At 38.1% G+C, this 23,865-nt stretch overlaps 1 long non-coding RNA gene across 10 annotated transcripts in view; it reads left to right on the forward strand.

Moving 5' to 3' along the window:
• The window catches only part of LOC147827836 (uncharacterized), a 92,082-nt gene that overhangs the window by 36,242 nt on the left and 31,975 nt on the right, over positions 1-23,865 (forward strand). For 4 of the 10 annotated variants that reach the window (XR_015451592.1, XR_015451587.1, XR_015451589.1 and 1 more), the window contains one exon: positions 816-7,955. The exons of the other annotated variants lie outside the window; for them this stretch is intronic. This is a non-coding gene — a long non-coding RNA (uncharacterized LOC147827836). Of the gene's footprint in view, positions 1-815; positions 7,956-23,865 lie in introns of those variants that run through there. 10 annotated transcript variants of the gene reach the window in all.

Genomic DNA, 23,865 nt, shown 5'->3' on the forward strand with positions numbered 1-23,865 from the left:
GGAATGTTTGCTGAGGAATGGAGAAAACACTGAAGTTTTTACAACTCTTGTGAAGAACAAGGTGCTGCTTGCCCTAGGCACGTGTCAATGACTTTCCTGATTCAGTGTGAGCTGTTGCATTTTGTTCCAGATGAAACTACAACTTCCCTTGATTTAATTCATCCCATTGAGCTCTGGGTTCATTTTAGTCCCAAGATACATGCATGGAGCTCTCATCTTTAGAAGTAGTTTCCCTCCAGCTAATTCTTGCCCTGATCCTTCATCTGATCATCAAGGAGAAATATCCTTGTGGAGAGTATGGGTACATGCTTTCCTGAGATGTGCACAGGTTAATCACAAGAGACATGCACTCCATCTCTCCTGGGCAGAGGTGACCTAGTTGGATAGGTTTACTCAGCCTGATTTTCCGTGGTTCACTGCATCAAGGTCAAGGATAAATTTGGACATGAAAAAGCTCTGATTCAGAGAAAAGAATGTACAAATATAAAACTCAATTCATCACTTAATCAACAAGTATAATTGCAACCTCAGCATTAACTTAGTATTGTAGAGGGCCTAGCCTGGGTGGGAGAATGGAGGAAAAAACACCCACACACAAAATAGAAGGTTAGTTAGTCATGATTAGCCAAAGCGAACCTTGCTACCTCACTGAACACTTCAGTACAAGAAAAACTGACAGAGTGAGATGATCAAATTTAATGGTTAAAGTGCTCATTATGAGATAGATCTTAGATGTTTTGTATAGGCCAGACATTATGTTAAGCCTTGGGTAAAGCAAACAAATGTAATCATTTTTTTTTTTTTTTTGGTACCAGGGATTGAACTCAGCTCCTTGCACTTGGGAAGCAGGCGGTGGAACCACTGAGCTAAATCCCCGGCCCCAATGTAATCATTTTTAAGAAGCTTAAGTCTAGAAGAATATGTTTACAAACAAATACAAAGGCCATGGAAAATCTTAAAAATCTTTTTTTTTACTCTTGGCAAAAATAATAATAACCATTTATTAAAGTAGATACAGAACACTTGTTTGCTTAGATTTTAATACTGCTTTACATGTTTTCTGCCTGGGAAACAATCTTTACTATGTTATCAACCAAAAATTTCAACTGATAACAGATTTATTTATTCACTTGTCAAACACATAGTTGAAAATCTTGCGGGGGGGAATACATCAGAGGTATATATACAGTTGTAGAAATTCTTATTATACACATGGACAGAAGATATATTTTAGTACTTTTTACATATTCTAGAAGACATTCAAATGAAGATAAATAGATTCTGTTGATAAAACTGTTCTTGGTGCTTGAGGTCCTTTACTTTTTTGTGACAAGAAAATCCATGTTATTAATATTGATTTTTCTCATCATACATTCATCAAAAAACAGTAAAAAAATTGTAAAGAAGGTTGTAGATTGGTTTATTTAGGTGTTTTATAGTGACTTAATTCACTGCTGGGGATATGTGCTAGAGAAGGAAAAAAATTAGAGAAAATCTTTCCAGTTAATTTACATTTGGTTAAAAAAAAACCAGAAAGAAAAAATAGTTGTAAAGCCACATGATGTTATTTCTGGCCTAGTCTGTTCTATCTTGATCATTATTTTAGGTGTTTTCTTTTTCATAGAATAATCTGAAAAGAAAGACATGTTGTGTTTTTTTCCCGAAAATATAGATTTAAAAAAAATATATACATAAGATATATAGAAGCTGAAATTATGTAAAACCAATAAAGGAAACACCACAGTCTAGTAGGTGGGTGCAGCATACAGATTGTAAAATGTCCCCAAAGCAATATGGGGGCTTCCTCTCCTTCTACCCATGGCAGATCTTTATTGGGTGTTTGGCAAGTGGTGAGCACTATAGTGGGCTTTGTCTTTTGATTGGAAAGTAAAATGAATAAAGACAAAACCCCAGTTCTTGAATAAGATCACATACATAAAGGTGATGATAACCATGTAAATAAATACATTTTAATGTACCTATGAAATGAGATTGATAGAAGTGTGAACCAAGTACCATGGGAACTGAGAAAAAGAAAACAACATGTCTGTATTGTAGGAAGTGTGAGTGTTAAAAGGTGGGCATGGTCAGAGAAGAAGAAACATTTTGGATGTAACAATGGAAGAGTGGGCATTTTCCAGGTAGACACGATACTGCAAGCAGAGGGAGTGGCATGCATCTTGTTATGGGGTGTTTGGCACCAGCAAGTAGCTGTCCAGATCTGGTAGATTAAATAAATTTCAGTTATACTGGGGTGAGTATATTTTAATGATTGTACTGAATGGGGAGCAAGGTTAATAATGGCGTGCTGGAATATATTTTAATGTTCTCACCATGTATACAAAATTAATAATAAGTGGGTTAGGTGATGGATATGTTAATTAGTGTTAATGAATCATTGTATAATATATACATACATCAAATCACATTATACTTGGGAACACACCGAATCAGCCCGCACCCCAGCAACAATCCACTGGACACCCCCCCCCCATTCCTCTGTACAGCCACCTGGTTCCACACTACAAAGACGTAGAGGACACTGGACCACCACACCATGGCACTGAGTCCCGCTGCTCCCTGCCCAGAGGTAGGGGCTTCTGAGCTGCCGTCCCACTGCTCCTGGTCCAGAGGAAGGGGCTTCCCGGCCACCATCCCTACCACTGCTCCCGTCCCTGTCCCACCTCTCCCACCTCAGAGGAGGTAATCCGTGCAGGCTCCAACAGTCCCCCGCCCAGTCGAAATGAGAAAACACGTAAATAAGTCTCAAAACCAGACTTCCAGATCACCTACAGCAACCCCAAAGGGAAATGAGATGGAACACTCTGATACTCAACCACCTGGACCCACTGAACTGGCAACAAAAGAGGATCTGGAAAAAATGAAATCAGAAATAATTTCTCAGATAACAGGAAAAATTGCGCTTCTAGTGCAAGACATGATTACTAAATCTAGAGAGGAGCTCAGGAACATGATGGAATCCCAACATAGGAAACAAATGGAATCCATAAAACAGATGCAAATAGATTTCCAGGACATGAAAAACTCCATTGAAAGTCTACACAGCAGAAGGAGCCAATGTGAGGACAGAATTTCAGATATAGAAGATAAGATTGCAATTAGTGACCAGGAAAAGAAAACTTGCTTCAAAATTATAAGGGAACATGAGAAATCAATCCAGCAGCTGCTAGATGATGCAAAGAAGAATAACATAAGACTGATTGTAGTCAATGAAGAAAGAGGAGAGAGTGCAGATGACATAAAAAATCTCTTCACAGAAATAATGGCAGAAAACTTCCCAAGCAGGGGAAAAGCAGCTTGACATACAGATAAGTGAGGCATATAGGACTCCAAATAGCCTTGATCAAAAAAAATATACACATAGGCATTTAACTGTTAAGATTCCAGAAACTCAACAGAAGAACAAAGTTCTACAAGCAGTTAGAGAAAAGAAACAAATCACATATAAAGGAAAGCCCATCAGAATCACAGCAGACTTCTCAACACAAACCATCAAGGCAAGAAGAGCTTGGAGTGACATATTCTAAGCCCTAAAAGAAAACAGCCTCCAACCCAGATTGATGTACCCTGCAAAACTATCTTTCAAAATGGATGGAGAAATAAGATACTTTCATGACAAAGAGCACCTTAGGAACTTTGTGAATACCAAACCAGCACTCCAAAGAATTTTACACAATAGCCTAGGAACAGACATTGAGGATCACAACCCCAGGAAGCAAAGCAAAATGAACTCATCCGGCATGACAAGAAATTAAATGTAAAGGGGGAGAACCCAACAAAAAGAAAAAGTCATGGCAATGACAAGTCAATGCATTTCAGTTATAACCATCAACGTTAATGGTCTCAATTCACCAATCAAAAGAAACAGACTGGCAGAATGGGTCAAGAAGCAAAATCTAACAATATGCTGCACACAAGAAACACACTTAATTCAAAAGAAAATACATAGACTGAAAGTTAAAGGGTGGAAAACAATACTCCATGTGACAGGAACCCAAAAAAAAGCAGGAGTAGCTATCCTCTTCACAGATCAAGTAGATTTCAAACCAACACTGATTAAGAGAGATGAAGAAGGACACTACATCCTTGTAAAGGGAAGAATCCAAGAGGAAGAGATGACAATCATAAATATCTATGCACCAAACACTAGTGGGCCCAACTATATAAAACAAATACTAACGGACATGAAAAGTCATATATGCACTAATAAAATTGTAGTGGGGGACCTCAACACCCCACTGTCACAAATAGATAGATCAACTAGACTAAAAATAAGTAATGAAATACTAGAACTCAATCAAACTCTTGAACAAATGAACTTAACAGATGTTTACAGAGTGTTCCACCCCATAAAATCAGAATACACATTCTTCTCAGCTGCACATGGGTCATTCTCCAAAATGGACCACATACTCACACATAGAACATGTTTAAGTAAGTGCAAAGGAATTGAAGTTATCCCCTGTATATTATCAGACCATAGTGTGATGAAATTGGAGATCCACAGCAAAAGAAACTGGAAAAATTTCATAAACACGTGGAAATTGAACAACACACTTCTGAATAACCAATGGGTCACAGAGGAAATTGAAGAAATCAGACAGTTCCTTCAATTAAATGACAATGACAGTACAACATATTGGAATCTGTGGAACACAATGAAAGCAGTCTTACGAGGGAAATTCATAGCAGTGAATACGCATATTAGGAAAACAGCAGGAGCCCAATTAAACAACCTGATGCTGAACCTCAAGCTTCTAGAAAAAGAAGAGCAGGACAAACCCGAAGCTCAGATAAGGGAGGAAATTAGAAAGATCAGAGCAGAAATCAATGCAATGGTGACTAAGAGAATGATACAAAAAATCAATGAAGCCAAGAGTTGGTTCTTCAAAAGAATCAACAAAATTGACAAACCCTTAGCCAAACTTATCAGAAAAAGGAAAGAAAAGGCCCAAATCCATGCAATTAGGAATGAAAAACGTTAAACTACAACAGACCCAGCAGAAATCCAGAGGATCATCAATACCTACTTCCAGAACCTATACCCCAATAAGATGGACAACACAGAAGAAATGGACAGATTCCTAGATACATATGAATTACCAAAGTTGAACGAAGACCTAAAACTTCTACACAACCCAATATCAACCAATGAAATTGAAAATGTAATTGAAAACTTATCAACTAAGAAAAGCCCGGGCCCTGATGGCTTCACTGCTGAATTCTACAAGACATTTAGAGAGGAACTGCTGCCACTACTGTTTAAACTCTTCAATGAAATTGAAAGGGAAGCAATACTCCCAAATTCATTCCTGGAAGCAAGCATCACCTTGATCCCCAAAGCAGAGAAAGACCCAAATGAAAAGGAGAACTATAGGCCAATCTCAGTAATGAACATAGATGCAAAAATCCTTAATAAGATACTGGCAAACAGAATGCAGAAGATCATCAAGAAGATCATACACCCTGATCAAGTGGGATTCATCCCAGGGATGCAGGGATGGTTCAGTATATGCAAATCAATCAATGTAATACACTATATCAGTAGAGCCAAGGACAAAAACCATGATTATCTCCATAGAAGCAGAAAAAGCATTTGACAAAATCCAACATGCATTTATGATAAAAACCCTACAAAAAATTGGAATAGATGGTCTCTATCTCAAACTGATAGAAGCCGTCTATGAAAAGTCAGCAGCCAATATCATACTAAATGGTCAAAAACGGAAATCCTTCACACTAAAATCAGGAACAAGACAAGGATGTCCACTATCACCACTCTTGTTCAATATAGTTCTGGAAACATTAGCCACGGCAGTTAGACAAGAGAAAGAAATTAAAGGAATACAGATAGGAAATGAAGAAGTCAAACTGTCATTATTAGCAGATGACATGATACTCTATATAGAAGACCCCAAGAACTCCACCAAAAGTCTTCTAGACTTAATAACCAAATTCAGTCAAGTAGCTGGTTACAAGGTCAACACACAAAAATCAATAGCTTTCCTGTACACCAATGAGAGACTCCTTGAGAGAGAAATAGGGCAAATAATTCCTTTCACAATAGCATCCAAAAAACTGAAATACCTAGGAATCAACCTAACGAAAGAAATCAAAGACCTTCTCTGAAAACTATGGCACTCTGAAAAGAGAGATTGAAGATGATATCAGAAAATGGACAGACATCCCCTGCTCCTGGGGAGGAAGGATTAATATAGTGAAAATGGCCATACTTCCAAAACTGCTATATAGATTTAATGCCATTCCAATTGAGATCCCAGCAGCATACTTCATGGACCTTGAGAAAACAATCCAAAAATTCATTTGAAAGAAAAAGAGACCCAGATTAGCAAAAGCAATTCTAGGTAACAGAGACATGGCAGGGGGTATCACAATCCCCAACCTGCAACTATACACAAAGCTACTGTGATAAAACAGCATGGTACTGGCAAAGAAACAGACTTGAGGACCAGTGGAACAGATTAGAAGATGCAGAAACAATGCCAGACACACTCAGCCATCTCATCTTCGATAAAGGAGCCAAACACCCTCACTGGAGGAAAGATAGCCTCTTTAATAAATGGTGCTGGAAAAATTGGGCTTCAACTTGCCAAAGATTAAAACTAGACCTGTATCTCTCACCATGCACTAAACTAAAATCAAAATGGATTAAAGATCTAAGTATTAAAATAGAAACTCTGAACCAGTTGGAGCAGAGGTTAGGTAGAACCCTTGAAGACATTGGTGTAGGAAAAGATTTTATGAACAAAACCTCAGTTGCCCGTGAACTAGCACAAACAATCAACAAGTGGGATCTCTTCTTATTAAAAGGCTTCTGCACAGCAAGAGAAACCACCAGCAGTGTGAAGAGACAACCCACAATGTGGGAAAACATCTTCACCTGCTCTTCCTCAGACAAAGGTCTACTATCTCGAATCTATAAAGAACTTAAAATGATCAGACCTCCCAAATTTAAAGACCCAATCCGAAAATGGGCATCTGAAATGAACAGACATTTCTAAGACAAGGAAGTAGAAATAGCAAATAAATACATGAAAAAATGTTCCACATCACTGGTCATTCAAGAGATGCAAATGAACAACGCTGAGATTCTACTTCACTCCATAAAGAATGGCTGCTATCATGAAATCAACCAATAACAAATGCTGGCGTGGCTGTGGGGAAAGAAGAACCCTACTCCACTGCTGGTGGGAGTGTAGACTGTGCAACCACTGTGGAAATCAGTATGGAGATACCTCAAAGAACTAGGACTGGAAGTCCCATTAGACCCCACTATTTCCCTGCTGGGTATCTTCCCCAAAGAATTAAAAGAATGATACCACAGTGATATATGTGTGCCCATGTTCATAGCAACACAGTTTGTGATAGCTAAAACTTGGAAGCATCCCAAATGCCCATCAACTGGAGACTGGATAAAGAAAATGTGGTTTTTAAAAATAAAATGGAGTACTACTCAGCCATAAAAAATGAGAAATTAGAGACATTTATAGCTAAATGGATGCACATTGAGGTGATACTCTTAAGTGAAATAAATAGGACACCGATGTATAAATACAGAATAGTTTCTCTGGTGTGAGAAACTGAAAGTGTAAATAAGGACTAAATGTATAATAGGTAATGTGAAATAGGAAGAAAAGGGGCAAAGGGGAAGGGAGTGGGAGGGCCAGGGGAAAGGATAGAAGGGCATGGGATTAATATGATAAAATGGTAAAATAGAAACAAAATCTTTGTAAATAGGGAGGAATGGAGGGGTTGAAGGGAGGGCTGGGCAAGGGTGAAAAATAACCAAGAGAGACTATGTAAAGGTGCAAATTTCCAATGATGAATGTCATTATATTGTATACCTAAAATGTACCAATGATTAGAATGAATAATCGATAATGCAAAATAGGAAGAAAAGGTCCAAAGGGGTAGGGGTAGTGGGAGGGGCAGGGGAAAGGAAAGAAGGGAAAGGAAAAATGCTGAGAAATGGAAAAAATGGAAATAAAGTCTTTGTAAATAGGGAAGGGTGGAGGAGGTGAAGGGAGGGCTAGGAATGGGGATGAAATAAGAACCAAAATGCATTATGTAAAGGTACAATTCCCAATGAGAAATGTAATTGTGTTGTATACCTACAATGTACCAATAAAAGAATTTAATAAAGAAAAAAATGTTTAAAAAAATCACATTATACTTGTTAATGGTTATTGTAGTGTTTGTCAGTTGCAAATCAAAAAGAAACTAAGTGGTGGGAGATGGAGCTGAATAAGTAGGAAAAAGCTAAATCACGAAGGGCCTTTGTAAACTATGTTATAGGGAGCTTATATTGCCTCTCGTAAACAATGAAGAATTGCTGAAGCATTTTCAGATGGCAAATGAAGTCAGTGGTTTTGAAATGGAATAGGAGGATGAGACTCAAGGCAAGGAGACTTGTTGGGGGCTATTTTAATAATTCAGATAAGAGATAAGGATTGAAAAGAAATGATAGAAATCCAGTAAAGATGGAGAAATTCTTCCTCCTGACTACATTCAGACTCAAAATTGCTACATCAACTTTCCCTGGGTGTTCAGCCTGCTGACCTCCTTACAGATTTCAGACTTACCAGGCTTTACCATCACATGAGCCAATTCCTTTTTAAAAAAATTTCCTTTTCTCTATGTATACATTTTATGGATTTTGTTTCTCTGAAAAGTCCTAATATAGGAGGACATCTCTTTGTTCAAGTTTGTAGTTCAGAAATGCTTTGCTGAAACATAGTGTAGGATTTTTTAAAGGAGAAAATGAGAGTTTACCTTTGTTGTTAATGCTACAGAGTGTTACGGTCCAATATCAATTTTATTTCTGCCTTTAAAATGTTGGACAAAGTCACTTCTGGGATTCTATTATTGTATATTACAGAAAGTGGAGAATTATTTTGTAATTCTTACCAGTAATAAAATTCACCATATAACTTCCAATTATTTTGTAGAAGCCAGATTTGTGGTTTAGCGGTTTCTTTGGAAGTTATACAGATGATTTATACCTGTAAGGAAATGCCAGAAATCCTGTTGAGAAGTGTATCTTCAGAAGATAAGTTAGGTAGAACTCTTGAAGACATTGACATAGGAAAAGACTTTATGAACAAAACCTCAGTAGCACAGGAACTAGCACAAAGAATCCACAACTGGGATCTCATCTTATTAAAAAGCCTTTGCACTGCAAAAGAAACCACCAACAGAGCTAAGAGACAACCTACAATGTGGGAAAAAAATTTTAGCAGCTGTACCTCAGACAAAGGACTACTATCTAGAATATATAAAGAACTGAAAAAAATCAGACCCCCCAAATTCAAAGACCCAGTCCAAAAATGGGCATCTGAAATGAACAGACATTTCTCAGAACAAGAAGTGAAAGCAGCAAATAAATATATGAAAAAATGTTCAACATCACTGGTCATTCGAGAGATGCAGATGAAAACAACACTGAGATTCCACCTCACCCCAGAAAGAATGGCTGCTATCAAGAAATCAACCAATACCAAATGTTGGGCAAGATATGGGGAGAAAGGAACCCTTCTCCATTGTTAGTGGGAGTGCAGACTGGTGCAACCACTGTGGAAATCAGTATGGAGATACCTCAAAGAACTAGGACTAGAGGTCCCATTTGACCCAGCTATTCCCTTGCTGGATATCTTCCCCAAAGAATTAAAAGAATCATACCATAGTGATATATGTGTACCCATGTTTATAGCTATACAGTTTGTAATAGCTGAAGCTTGGAAACGGCCCAAGTGCCCATGAACTTGAAACTGGATAAAGAAGATATGGAGTTTTTTAAATATAAAATGGGGTGCTACTCAGCCATAAAGAATGAGAAACTAGAGTCATTTATTGCTAAATGGATGCACACTGAGGCCATACTCTTAAGTGATATAAATAGGACACACATATGTAAATACCAAATATTTTCTCTAGTGTGAGAAACTGAAAGTATAAATAAGGGTTAAAATGATTAAAATGAATAATTGATAATTTAATATAGGCAGAAAAGTCCAAAGGGGTAGGGGTGATGGGAGAGGAAGGGGAAAGGAAAGAAGGTAAAGGAAAAATTATGAGAAAAGGAAAAAAAAAAGGAAATGAAGTCTATGTAAATAGGGAAGGTTGGAGGGGGTGAAGGGCACACAGGTAATGGGGAAAAAATAAGAACCGAGATACAGCATGTTCAGGTACAAGCACCCAATGATAAATATAAATGTATTGTATACCTAAAATGTACCAATAAAAGAACCTAAGAATGATAAAAAAATGAAGTGTATCTTCAGAGACACAAGGCCACTACTTTACTGTCCTTCACCTATGGATGGAGGAGTGAGTCCTTCAGTACTCATGGAAGGTGGGAGGATGAATGGGATCCCCTGCAAAACTATAATTGGAGAGGTCTGGAATGGGGCAACTTGATCTGATTTCTTAAAGCTTTACCATTTCTTCATTTGTTTTGTTTCCACAACAGCAAAACTTTGAAAAAAAAAAATAAGTGTTCCACCTGCTATCTTTGTGACTTTGGGCAGGTAAAATAATTACTTGAGTCTCAGTGAAAATGTCTATAAAACACATCGCTTAGGGCTTTTCAAGGATTTGTTAGGATGTCATTTATTTATAAAATGCCTTGTTTGGGGCTTGGTACAGAGTTGGCACTTAGGTAATGGAAGCTGTTTTTATTATTTTTTAAATGTATTGTTCCCTCATAGACTTTCATATTCCATGTTTCCCTGGGTAGTTACGTATGCCTCATCTGTTAAATTTTATGCAATTTTCTCCCTTCCAAAATGGAGTTTGCCCAGCAACTGAAATTTTCTCAAGAGTGAAGGTCATTGGCACATGCCTATAATACCATCTACTTAGGAGACTGAGACAGGAGTATCTCAAGTTCAAGGCTATCCTGGGCTACTTATCTCAAAATAAAAACTATACAGGGCTGAGGATGTAGCTCAGTGATAAAGCATCCCTGGCTTCAACCTATTGTACTGCAAAAGAAAAGACTATGAAAGGAATTGACAGAAAGTAGACAAGACATTTTTATGATTAAAGCCTACACCTGAAGGATAAATCTTATTTCATGAAGAATAAAATATCTCCCTCTTTTACTCAGCCAGATCTACTCATTATTCTGAAATTCAGGTCAATACCATCTTAAAGGAGTCTTTCCTGCTCTCAGCCAGCTTTTGCTTGGATTTCAGCAGCACCCTCAGTATTCCTAATGGACATGTCCAAGGAGCAGCAGTCACATTTTATGAATCTGGTGGTTCTAGATTTATCCAGTAGGTGGCTCTTTTTGTGTATTCTGTGGCAGCACTCATTATTTTGCTTATAATCATCAGTTCTTTTCTTTGCATCCTTTTCTATCAGAGAGCTCCTCCAAGGGCAAGGACCACATTCAACATTTTATCCTCCAGTGCCTAGCACAATGCTTAGAACATTGTCTAAGGAAAGAACGAGTGGATGAAAATCTGCAGTGAGTTACAGTCAGGACTGTGTAATAAGTATTTTTCATCATCCACTGTTCTCTATCCTATCTTAATGTCCCCTGATTACTGCCAGTGGCACTGGCATCTAACTCTAAAACTTAGGGCATTTCAGAATTCTGCAGTTACATCTTCAGGCTCTGTCCATTACAATCAGATTCAGTAAGGTGGGTTCTGTGTATGAAAGTATGATGAAGTGGGGTGGCAGCGAGTAGAAATTGTGATTAGCTTTTAAGGAGGCAAACAGTTTTGAATATCAAGTTGCTTTGCCTTTTCATTAGCAATCTTCATAATTGTTTGATGTTCCCATAAAGTCGATTGTAAACTTAGAGATGAATCATCTATACCTTGACTTCCTGTTGAGTGGAGATTATTAATTGCATCCTTTCTCATCAAAGCTCCCTGTATAACTGCAGTCTTTATTTTTAGCTCACTCCCTGTTGTCAGCTCCTATTTGAACCAACTGCATTTCAGTTCAGGGGATTTGAAGTTAAATCTCAGGCAAAAGAAGGGAAAAACCTCAAAAACTGAGTGAACAGTCTTGTTGGACACTGTCAATACTATAACTTCGGAAAAGAAGGCTCCCAGTCACAGGGCCTACAAGCCCATCCCACACCCCAGTGGGCCTTTCCCAAACCCAAGTGGGGAGCCTGCCTTGTAAAAGCCTCAATGAGCATTTGTGCCAGTGTATAGCCAAGGCACCTCCTACCCTATCACTTTCAAATTGTGGGTGCCTGCCCTGAGAGCGGAGCCATTTATAATCTGCTTATGACTGCTTTATTTATGGGTGGTACTTATAAAATGTGTGCACTCCTAACCAATATAGTGTTGAGTTTGGTAGGATTTGAACTTTATATAACATGTATTATGCTGGGTATTTTCTTCTGTGATTTACTTTCATTCATGCTTTTAAGATGCATCCGTTTCGATATATGTAACTGTAACTTATTTCCATTGCAGTGGAATCCCAGTGTTTAAGTATACAGATCCTCAAGTCTTCAGTTCTAATCCCTGGATTCCAGATATGTTTCCAAATATAGACTTTTTTGTTTGTTTTTATAAAGGAGATATATATATTCCATTAATTATACATGACCACTCCCCCTAATAGCATCTGGAGAAGCTTCTTGTAATTAAACACATGAATATTTCTTTTTCTTTTCTCTTTTTTTTTTTTTTCGTGGTACTGGGGATCAAACTCAGGACTTTGCACTTGGTAGGCAGGCACAGCACCACTGAGCTACATCCCTGGTCCAAGACATGAATATTTCTAATCAAAATGTAGAAAATAGTCATACTAGGTAGAATAATAAAGAATTAAATAGCCTCATGTTAGTTCTTTTCAGGCTTTACTTCCAAATAAGTTGTGGAGGCACTTAGTTTTCAGAGTTTAGGGACTGTGGGCCTACTTGAAAACTTTTTGTATTCTGTTTTTGATGAAGAGATTTGATTGGTTTCCAGGGGTTTTTTTCCCATAAATAATGCTACTAAAGCCATTTATATGTAGTTGCTTCCCTCCAATAGACTTGACACTTCAAGATAGGAGCTGGGTCATATTCCTCTTTGTATCTTCATGACCCAGAATAAGGCCTCAATAAATGTATTTTGAGTGAAGGAAGAAGTGCTCAGATACTTTGCCTTTTTTTTTTTTTTTTTTGGTACCAGGGATTGAACTCAAGACCTTGTGCTTGTGAGGCAGGAGCGGTGCCACTGAGCTAAATACCCATCCCTACTTTGCCCTTCTTGAAAATTATGGGTCTCTATCAAAATCACAGAAATGAGTCCCAAGGAAGGAGTTCAGTTCACCACTATCATTAAAAATGGCTGTAGTCAAGCACAAGGACCCGAGTTCAATCCCCGGTACCAAAAAAAAAATGGCTGTAGTAAGTTTGTAATAGCTAAAGCTTGGAAACAGCCCAAGTGTCCATCAACTGGAAACTGGATAAAGAAGATGTGGGTTTTTTAAAATGAAGTTCTACTCAGCCATAAAGAATAAGAAACTAGAGTCATTTATTGCCAAATGGATGCACATTGAGGCCATACTCTTAAGTGATATAAATAGGACACACATATGTAAATACCAAATATTTTCTCTAGTGTGAGAAACTGAAAGTATAAATAAGGGTTAAAATGATTAAAATGAATAATTGATAATTTAATATAGGCAGAAAAGTCCAAAGGGGTAGGGGTGATGGGAGAGGAAGGGGAAAGGAAAGAAGGTAAAGGAAAAATTATGAGAAAAGGAAAAAAAAAAGGAAATGAAGTCTATGTAAATAGGGAAGGTTGGAGGGGGTGAAGGGCACACAGGTAATGGGGAAAAAATAAGAACCGAGATACAGCATGTTCAGGTACAAGCACCCAATGATAAATATAAATGTATTGTATACCTAAAATGTACCAATAAAAGAACCTAAGAATGATAAAAAAATGAAGTGTATCTTCAGAGACACAAGGCCACTACTTTACTGTCCTTCACCTGTGGATGGAGGAGTGAGTCCTTCAGTACTCATGGAAGGTGGGAGGATGAATGGGATCCCCTGCAAAACTATAATTGGAGAGGTCTGGAATGGGGCAACTTGATCTGATTTCTTAAAGCTTTACCATTTCTTCATTTGTTTTGTTTCCACAACAGCAAAACTTTGAAAAAAAAAATAAGTGTTCCACCTGCTATCTTTGTGACTTTGGGCAGGTAAAATAATTACTTGAGTCTCAGTGAAAATGTCTATAAAACACATCGCTTAGGGCTTTTCAAGGATTTGTTAGGATGTCATTTATTTATAAAATGCCTTGTTTGGGGCTTGGTACAGAGTTGGCACTTAGGTAATGGAAGCTGTTTTTATTATTTTTTAAATGTATTGTTCCCTCATAGACTTTCATATTCCATGTTTCCCTGGGTAGTTACGTATGCCTCATCTGTTAAATTTTATGCAATTTTCTCCCTTCCAAAATGGAGTTTGCCCAGCAACTGAAATTTTCTCAAGAGTGAAGGTCATTGGCACATGCCTATAATACCATCTACTTAGGAGACTGAGACAGGAGTATCTCAAGTTCAAGGCTATCCTGGGCTACTTATCTCAAAATAAAAACTATACAGGGCTGAGGATGTAGCTCAGTGATAAAGCATCCCTGGCTTCAACCTATTGTACTGCAAAAGAAAAGACTATGAAAGGAATTGACAGAAAGTAGACAAGACATTTTTATGATTAAAGCCTACACCTGAAGGATAAATCTTATTTCATGAAGAATAAAATATCTCCCTCTTTTACTCAGCCAGATCTACTCATTATTCTGAAATTCAGGTCAATACCATCTTAAAGGAGTCTTTCCTGCTCTCAGCCAGCTTTTGCTTGGATTTCAGCAGCACCCTCAGTATTCCTAATGGACATGTCCAAGGAGCAGCAGTCACATTTTATGAATCTGGTGGTTCTAGATTTATCCAGTAGGTGGCTCTTTTTGTGTATTCTGTGGCAGCACTCATTATTTTGCTTATAATCATCAGTTCTTTTCTTTGCATCCTTTTCTATCAGAGAGCTCCTCCAAGGGCAAGGACCACATTCAACATTTTATCCTCCAGTGCCTAGCACAATGCTTAGAACATTGTCTAAGGAAAGAACGAGTGGATGAAAATCTGCAGTGAGTTACAGTCAGGACTGTATAATAAGTATTTTTCATCATCCACTGTTCTCTATCCTATCTTAATGTCCCCTGATTACTGCCAGTGGCACTGGCATCTAACTCTAAAACTTAGGGCATTTCAGAATTCTGCAGTTACATCTTCAGGCTCTGTCCATTACAATCAGATTCAGTAAGGTGGGTTCTGTGTATGAAAGTATGATGAAGTGGGGTGGCAGCGAGTAGAAATTGTGATTAGCTTTTAAGGAGGCAAACAGTTTTGAATATCAAGTTGCTTTGCCTTTTCATTAGCAATCTTCATAATTGTTTGATGTTCCCATAAAGTCGATTGTAAACTTAGAGATGAATCATCTATACCTTGACTTCCTGTTGAGTGGAGATTATTAATTGCATCCTTTCTCATCAAAGCTCCCTATATAACTGCAGTCTTTATTTTTAGCTCACTCCCTGTTGTCAGCTCCTATTTGAACCAACTGCATTTCAGTTCAGGGGATTTGAAGTTAAATCTCAGGCAAAAGAAGGGAAAAACCTCAAAAACTGAGTGAACAGTCTTGTTGGACACTGTCAATACTATAACTTCGGAAAAGAAGGCTCCCAGTCACAGGGCCTACAAGCCCATCCCACACCCCAGTGGGCCTTTCCCAAACCCAAGTGGGGAGCCTGCCTTGTAAAAGCCTCAATGAGCATTTGTGCCAGTGTATAGCCAAGGCACCTCCTACCCTATCACTTTCAAATTGTGGGTGCCTGCCCTGAGAGCGGAGCCATTTATAATCTGCTTATGACTGCTTTATTTATGGGTGGTACTTATAAAATGTGTGCACTCCTAACCAATATAGTGTTGAGTTTGGTAGGATTTGAACTTTATATAACATGTATTATGCTGGGTATTTTCTTCTGTGATTTACTTTCATTCATGCTTTTAAGATGCATCCGTTTCGATATATGTAACTGTAACTTATTTCCATTGCAGTGGAATCCCAGTGTTTAAGTATACAGATCCTCAAGTCTTCAGTTCTAATCCCTGGATTCCAGATATGTTTCCAAATATAGACTTTTTTGTTTGTTTTTATAAAGGAGATATATATATTCCATTAATTATACATGACCACTCCCCCTAATAGCATCTGGAGAAGCTTCTTGTAATTAAACACATGAATATTTCTTTTTCTTTTCTCTTTTTTTTTTTTTTCGTGGTACTGGGGATCAAACTCAGGACTTTGCACTTGGTAGGCAGGCACAGCACCACTGAGCTACATCCCTGGTCCAAGACATGAATATTTCTAATCAAAATGTAGAAAATAGTCATACTAGGTAGAATAATAAAGAATTAAATAGCCTCATGTTAGTTCTTTTCAGGCTTTACTTCCAAATAAGTTGTGGAGGCACTTAGTTTTCAGAGTTTAGGGACTGTGGGCCTACTTGAAAACTTTTTGTATTCTGTTTTTGATGAAGAGATTTGATTGGTTTCCAGGGGTTTTTTTCCCATAAATAATGCTACTAAAGCCATTTATATGTAGTTGCTTCCCTCCAATAGACTTGACACTTCAAGATAGGAGCTGGGTCATATTCCTCTTTGTATCTTCATGACCCAGAATAAGGCCTCAATAAATGTATTTTGAGTGAAGGAAGAAGTGCTCAGATACTTTGCCTTTTTTTTTTTTTTTTTTGGTACCAGGGATTGAACTCAAGACCTTGTGCTTGTGAGGCAGGAGCGGTGCCACTGAGCTAAATACCCATCCCTACTTTGCCCTTCTTGAAAATTATGGGTCTCTATCAAAATCACAGAAATGAGTCCCAAGGAAGGAGTTCAGTTCACCACTATCATTAAAAATGGCTGTAGTCAAGCACAAGGACCCGAGTTCAATCCCCGGTACCAAAAAAAAAATGGCTGTAGTAAGTTTGTAATAGCTAAAGCTTGGAAACAGCCCAAGTGTCCATCAACTGGAAACTGGATAAAGAAGATGTGGGTTTTTTTTTTATAAAATGAAGTGCTACTCAGCCATAAAGAATAAGAAACTAGAGTCATTTATTGCCAAATGGATGCACATTGAGGCCATACTCTTAAGTGAAATAAATAGGACACACGTGTAAATACTGAATAGTTTCTCTGGTGTAAGAAACTGAAAGTGTAAATAAGGATTAAAATGATTAAAACGAATAACTGATAATTTGAAATAGGTAGAAAAGATCCAAAGGGGTAGAGGAAGTGGGAGGGGAAGGAGTAAGGAAAGAAGGGAAAGGAAAAATTTATGATAAAAGGAAAAAATGGAAACAAAGTCTTTGTGAATAGGGAAGGGAGCACAGGGAATGGGGAAAAAATAAGAATCAAGATATGTCATGTACAGGTACAAGCATCCAATGATAAATGTAAACATATTGTATACCTAAAATGTACCAATAAAAGAATTTAAGCAAAAAAAAAATTGGCTGTAGTAAATCAAATAAATAACTCCCCCAAGCAACTCCAGGACCATTTTCTCTATTGCTCATTAGAATAATACTTTTATGTGTCTCTCTGTTATGATGCCATTAAGGTCTTTCAAGGACATTCTATTTCTTTTAAGTATAATAGGATAATTCATGCACCTCTAGCCCTCTATCTTCTTACCTGGGATTTAAGGCCATATGTCAAGTTTGAAGAATTCTGTATAGATCAAGGGATGAGGAAGTGGGTAAATGGCCTTCCTGAATTTATTGGACAAACCTTCATACTGTAAGGCACAATCTCTATCTCTGGTTCGTGTGGCTTAGGAGTCCCTGGTGATTGCAGTCTCTGTGCCTATCCAGGGTCCCAGTGAAGGAGAAAAGCCATGACAGAAAATATTATGTGGTCACAGGTTTAGAAATGGAATGATGTGTCCTTTTTAACTCTAGGACAGAGGCTTATTTTTCTCTTCACAGGATTTTTTTTCTTAACATTTTGCCAACAAGTCCAGATTTTTTTATCACTTACTAAACAGAACATTGTAACTGGGTTTTTTGTTAATTTAACTGAGAAATCAAGAAAGAGAAAATGTCTAGATCATACTAAACCTACGTTCAGTAGGATGTTTCAAGTCTCCAGTGTAGCTTCTCTATTCGTTGAACATAATTCCTTCAACAAACACTCTGTGTATTAACTCTTTGCACAGTGCTGAAGATGTCAAAGGCAAATGGGACAAAGTCCCTATTATGGTTTATTTTATTTGTCAACTTTGCAGGGCCACAGTACCCAGATATTTGGTCAAACAGTATTCTGGATATTTCTGTGAGACTGTTTTTGGATGAGATTTACATTTAAATCAGTGAACTTTGAGTAAAACAGATTGCCTTCCATAATGTAGGTAGGACTCATCCAATAGTTGAAGTCCCAAATCAAAGAAAAGGCTGAACCCTCACGAGCAAGAGGGGATTCTGTTAAAAGACCACTTCGGATTTGAACTTAACCTCTTTCCTGAGTCTCCAGCTGGACTCACCAAGCCTCCACAATTGTGTGAGCTGGTTCCTTAAAATAAATCAACAAAAACATTTATGTGTATATACAGTCTCTGACTGAATGATAGTTAGACTTACAAATTTTCAATTTGAAAATGATACACGTTCAGTAGAAACTGTACTTTGAGGTTTTTTTAAATTTTGCTACTGGGGATTGAACTCAGGACCTTGTGCTTGCGAGGCAGGCAGCGGAACCACTGAGCTAAATTCCTGGCCCTGTACTTTGAATTTTGATTTCTGATCTTCTACCAATTTAGTGATATGTGGTACAATACTGTCATGCAATGCTGGGCAGCAGCAGTAAGCTGTAGTTTCCAACCAGCCACACAATCTTGCAAGGATTAAACAACTGATAAAGTGTACTGTGTACCAGGTCAGTGTACTGTATTGTTAAGCTGTGATGTTTGGAAGGTTAGGTGTAATAAATCCATTTTTGACTTAAGGTGTTTTTTTTGGTACCGGTGATCAAACTTGGGTCCTTGAGCTTGCGCAGCAGGTGGTGAAACCACTGAGCTAAATCCCTGGCCCTGACTTAAGGTATTTTTAATTTACAGTGGATTTGTTGAGATTTAACCCCAATATAAGTCAAGGATTATCTGTTTATACACATTCTGTTGCTTCCATTTGCTTGGCAATCCTGACTAATACAGACCCAGTTCTCAAGCACCTAAATGTCTCTTGATGTCCATGGACATATCACCCCTAATGCACCCAGTCTCATCTAAATGTCTTGAAATGAACATGTAGACAATTCTAATCCAGTATGAAGATTACTTTAAAGGTTGATGGTATAGTAGTCCCTCTTTATTTTTAAGGAATAAGTTCCAAGATCTCAGTGTATACTTGAAACTATAGATTGTACCAAACCCTAAACATGCTGTGTTTTTTCTTATACGTCCATACCTGTGATAATGCTTAATTTATAAATTTGGCACAGTAAGAGATTCATGCAACAATAATAAACTAGAACAGTTATAACTACACTATAGTAAAAGGTATGTAAACATGGCCTCTTGCTTTGAAAGATTTTATTGTACTTTTACCTTTTCACTAAAAGGAAGCATTTTATGATTTCTCTTTGGCATATCTGAATTGACAGTATCTTTACTCTCATGATTTGCAATCATTAAGTAACATAAGAGCTACTTGAGCACACACCCTGTGATACTTACTGGATGTCTTAGTTCCTTTTCTTGTTGCTGAGACAAAATACCTGACACCCAAAGTTAAAGGAGGAAAAGTTTATTGTAGCTCACAGTTTGTAGAGGTTTCACTTCATAGTTGGCTGGATCCCAGGCAGGGTGGCATGGCAGAGGGCCATCACAGAGGAGAAAAAGTTCATGGAGGGCAGAAGGCAGGAAGGCAGCAAAGCAGCAAAGTAGCAAGCAGCAAGCGGCAAGCAGCGGTAAGTAGCCACCCTCTTTCTCTTATATCCTATTTGGGCTACCCACCCTTCGGGCATGACAGGGCACACCCAGTGTGAAGCAGCCTTATTCCTCGCATAGTACCATGAATCAGTCTTACCATCACATCCTTGATCCTAGCATCACAGACCCTAGATCCAACCAGCTCCAAAAAGCCCCACGTATGACTGCATGAGGCTTTAGGGAGACATCTAAATGTAAGCCATAATACTGAGTCAGTCTGTCTGATGACCGAGATCAACTAAGTAACTAGAGCAGTATATATATGTGCTACTGGATGCTTTATATTTTAGGTGGTTCAAAATAGCACAGTTATTTCATCACTCTACCTGGAATGGCACACAGTTTAAAATTTATGAATCATTTATTTCTGGAAATTTCTATTTAATATTATTTTCAGACTGTTGGTGGCCATGGCCAACTGAAACTGCAGAGCTGAGGATAAGGAGTGACTGCTGCATATATAATGTATGATTAGAACACAGACAGAGAAAAATTTTTATTCCTCTGGGGATACTTATGGATGGCTTCAGAGGGTATAAGTTCTAGGAAAGCAGTGCTGTGGGCATTGAGGTGAAAAATGTGCAAAGGTGTAGAAAGCAGAATGTTTTGAGGACTGTCTGTACAAGAGGAATTGACATCAAATAGAAACTCAAGTTGTAGCAGTTGTACAAAATGCTCCAGAATTTAAAAAGGCAATAATGTGCCCGTACACACCTGTGGATAGGCAGAATTTCTTTGGGGACATGAATTGGAAAGGGGCTCATTTTGCACTACAGTCTAGTACAGAAAATGATAAATGCATAGGCAGCACTGTGTCAAACCTGAGTGTATTAGCCTGCCTTACAGAATTTGGGAGCTGGAGGGAGCTCCAGGTACAAGCAGTGTCTTCACACAAACATCCATAACTAGGATTCCCTTCTCTATGTGGCACTCCACATAGAGAGTGGGAAGAATCTCATTGTGAATATTTGTTTAAATCACTGACATTTAGTACACTTTGCTCATTGACGCAAATCCATTTGCATGGTGCATGGAAGTGAGGGTTTATTCTTATACCTATGATTAATATAAATAAATGGGCTTAAAAAAGAAGAGAGAACACATAGTCCATTAAGAGTCAGTTGAGAATTCTGCCCCATTTTCTGACAAGTTTTAGAGAAAAAGCTAAAACTAAGCACTGAGAAGGAAGCGATAGAAATGTGAATAAAAAGTCCACACCTCTAGGCTGGAGATTGATTAGGATCAAAAGATGATACACTTGACCTAATTGTGATGCACTAACTGTAATTAGGTTAGGGAAATTGAGAGTGTTACTACCTCAAGGACTCCTACACCTGTATCAGTTTCGAAGTGAAGCTGTTGAATAAGAGTATCACACTGAGAGCTTTACCCATCATAGAGGTAGTTGATAGCATAGAGTGGAGGTGGCAAGGACTGTGTGTTAGCTGGGTTCCCTCTAAGCATATAATCCGTCACTCAGGTGCTGATAGTTCCCCCACATCTTTTGTTTGTCTCCTGTCCAAACACACCTGTGCTGGGCTCTCTATCTTGTTTTTGTCCATGGACTGCAGCAGTGATTGCCCATTAACTCCTGTAACACCTCTATAAACCTATCTCATTTCCAAGATCTGCACTCTGACAGAAGCAATTTTTAATGACATTTCAAAGTAAATTGAAGCTTACAACAGCAATGATTTTACCTCACGTGGTCATGTTTTCAGAGCCTCTGGCATAGGGGAAAGGCCTTTGCTTAGGAAACTACATTCTAGGGAATACTGAGGGAGAAACTCAGTTTGGCTTCAGTTGTTGATAACAATAATATCTATCATGCCCACAACACACATATGAAAGTTCAAACTGAAAAAATAATTTATATTGTCCTTAGAGTGACTCCGTGTGTGTGTGTGTGTGTGTGTGTGTGTATGTGTTGGTGAGGCTTTAAATGCCTTTTTTTTTTACTTAAATTTTTTTTTATTAGTACATGTTTGCAGTACATAATGTTCACATTCCTTGTGTGGAGTTGGTACATGTACATAATACATCTTAATTCCTTTTTTCATCTCTCCCCCTCTTCCAGCCCCTGTCCCTTCATCTCTTTTTTCTTTTCTTTTTTAAATTTATTTTTTCATTAGTACTATTTGTCATACATATTGATCACATTCATCATAGGGAATTTGTACCTATACCTAATGTATCTTAATTCTTCTTTTTTCCCATTTTTCTCCCCTCCCTTTAACCCTTCTTCCCCACCCCGTTTACAAAAGCTTTGTTTCCAATGTTTTCTTTCCATTCTCTTTTCTTTCTTTTCCCTTCCTTCCCTTCTTCCTCCCCCTCCTTTTTTCCCCTTCTGCTATGGCTCGTGTTTAGATGCCCCCCGCAAAGCTTCATGCATATGAGGTGGGGCTTTTTTGGAGGTGGCTGGATCTAGAGTGTGTGACACTGGAATTGATTCATGGTGCAATGCTAGAATTAAGGGTGTGAGTGCTACCTTCTCTAAGCTGTCTGGATAACATAAAAGGGGCAGGAAGGTGCTGTTAAAGCCCCTTGTTGCTTTTGCTGTCTTCTGCAGCCATGAACTGTTGCCTCTCTGCCACCCTGCCTTGGAGCCAGCCAATTATGGACTGAAACCACTATGAACTGTAAGCCAAATAAACCTCTCCCCCTTCAACTTTGGGTGTTGGGTATTTTGTTTCAGCAAGGAGAGAAAAGTAACTAACACACCTTCCCATTTGAACATATTCTTCCTACTTCACAATATCTATCCTTCATTGTGCCCTTGTTTACCCTTTGGGTTTCTCACACCAGAGAAACAATATGATACTTAAATTTGTGTGTCCAGTTTATTTCACTTAAGGTTATGGTTTCAAGGTGTATTCATTTGCCTACAAATGATTCAAGTTTATCTTTCTTTATGGCAGAGTAGTATTCCACTGTATATAAAAATCACATTTTCTTTATCCATTCTTCTATTGATGGGCATATGGCTGTTTCCAGGATTTAGCTATTATAAATTATGATGCTACAAACATGTGCGTGCATGTATCACTGTGGTATGATGGGAAGCTGAAAATGTCTCGTATATGGATAGCAGGCTTTCCTCAGCAGAAAGATGAGTGTTTGCCAATAACTCTAAGTTAATCTTTATGAAAATTCTGACTTGATAAATAGAGGTTTTGCAAATTACTGGCTCTTTGGTCTTACACAAGTCCCTTACTCTCTTGGAGCTTCTGAATGCTTATGTGTATAATGGTGATACAGGAATTGTTGCCTAACTGGGTATTTGTGAGGATGTAAAAGCCAGCATTTATGATAGTGCCTAGTCTGGCATTCAAAGTCCATCTTAACCTGTGCATCAATGCCTTCTCTCACCTTGTCTTGCATTTTCCTCTTAAACAAACCCTTTGCTCCATCCGAGCTGGTGAACTGTGAGACTTCACATGTGCCTTCCTGTTGCTTACCTCACTTTTCTTCCTGGAATTCCAGCTTGTTTTCCTGCTTTTCTGAAGAATATGAATTTTTCAAAACCTTGGTTGAATTCCACAAACTTTATGTCAACTTCCTGAACTATCTAAGCACTAATGATTGCTTTTCCCTTGAACTCTTCTAAACCCCTCTGGCACCTTAATTAGTATTTAACATGAGCCTCTCAGATGGCTTAATATTTTATGTATGAAACAGAGGTAGTATTTTTGTTGTGGCTTGTGTGCAGATGTCCCCCCAAATCCTCATCCTACCTTTTTGAAGGTAGCTGAATCTGGAATATGTGATGCTGGGATTAAAGGGTGTGTGATTACTAAACAACTACATGT

This window comes from Heterocephalus glaber, unplaced genomic scaffold (genome assembly GCF_053883595.1).
Source record: "Heterocephalus glaber isolate CG9 unplaced genomic scaffold, H.glaber_assembly_v1.0 deba00001429, whole genome shotgun sequence".
Lineage (NCBI taxonomy): Eukaryota > Metazoa > Chordata > Mammalia > Rodentia > Bathyergidae > Heterocephalus > Heterocephalus glaber.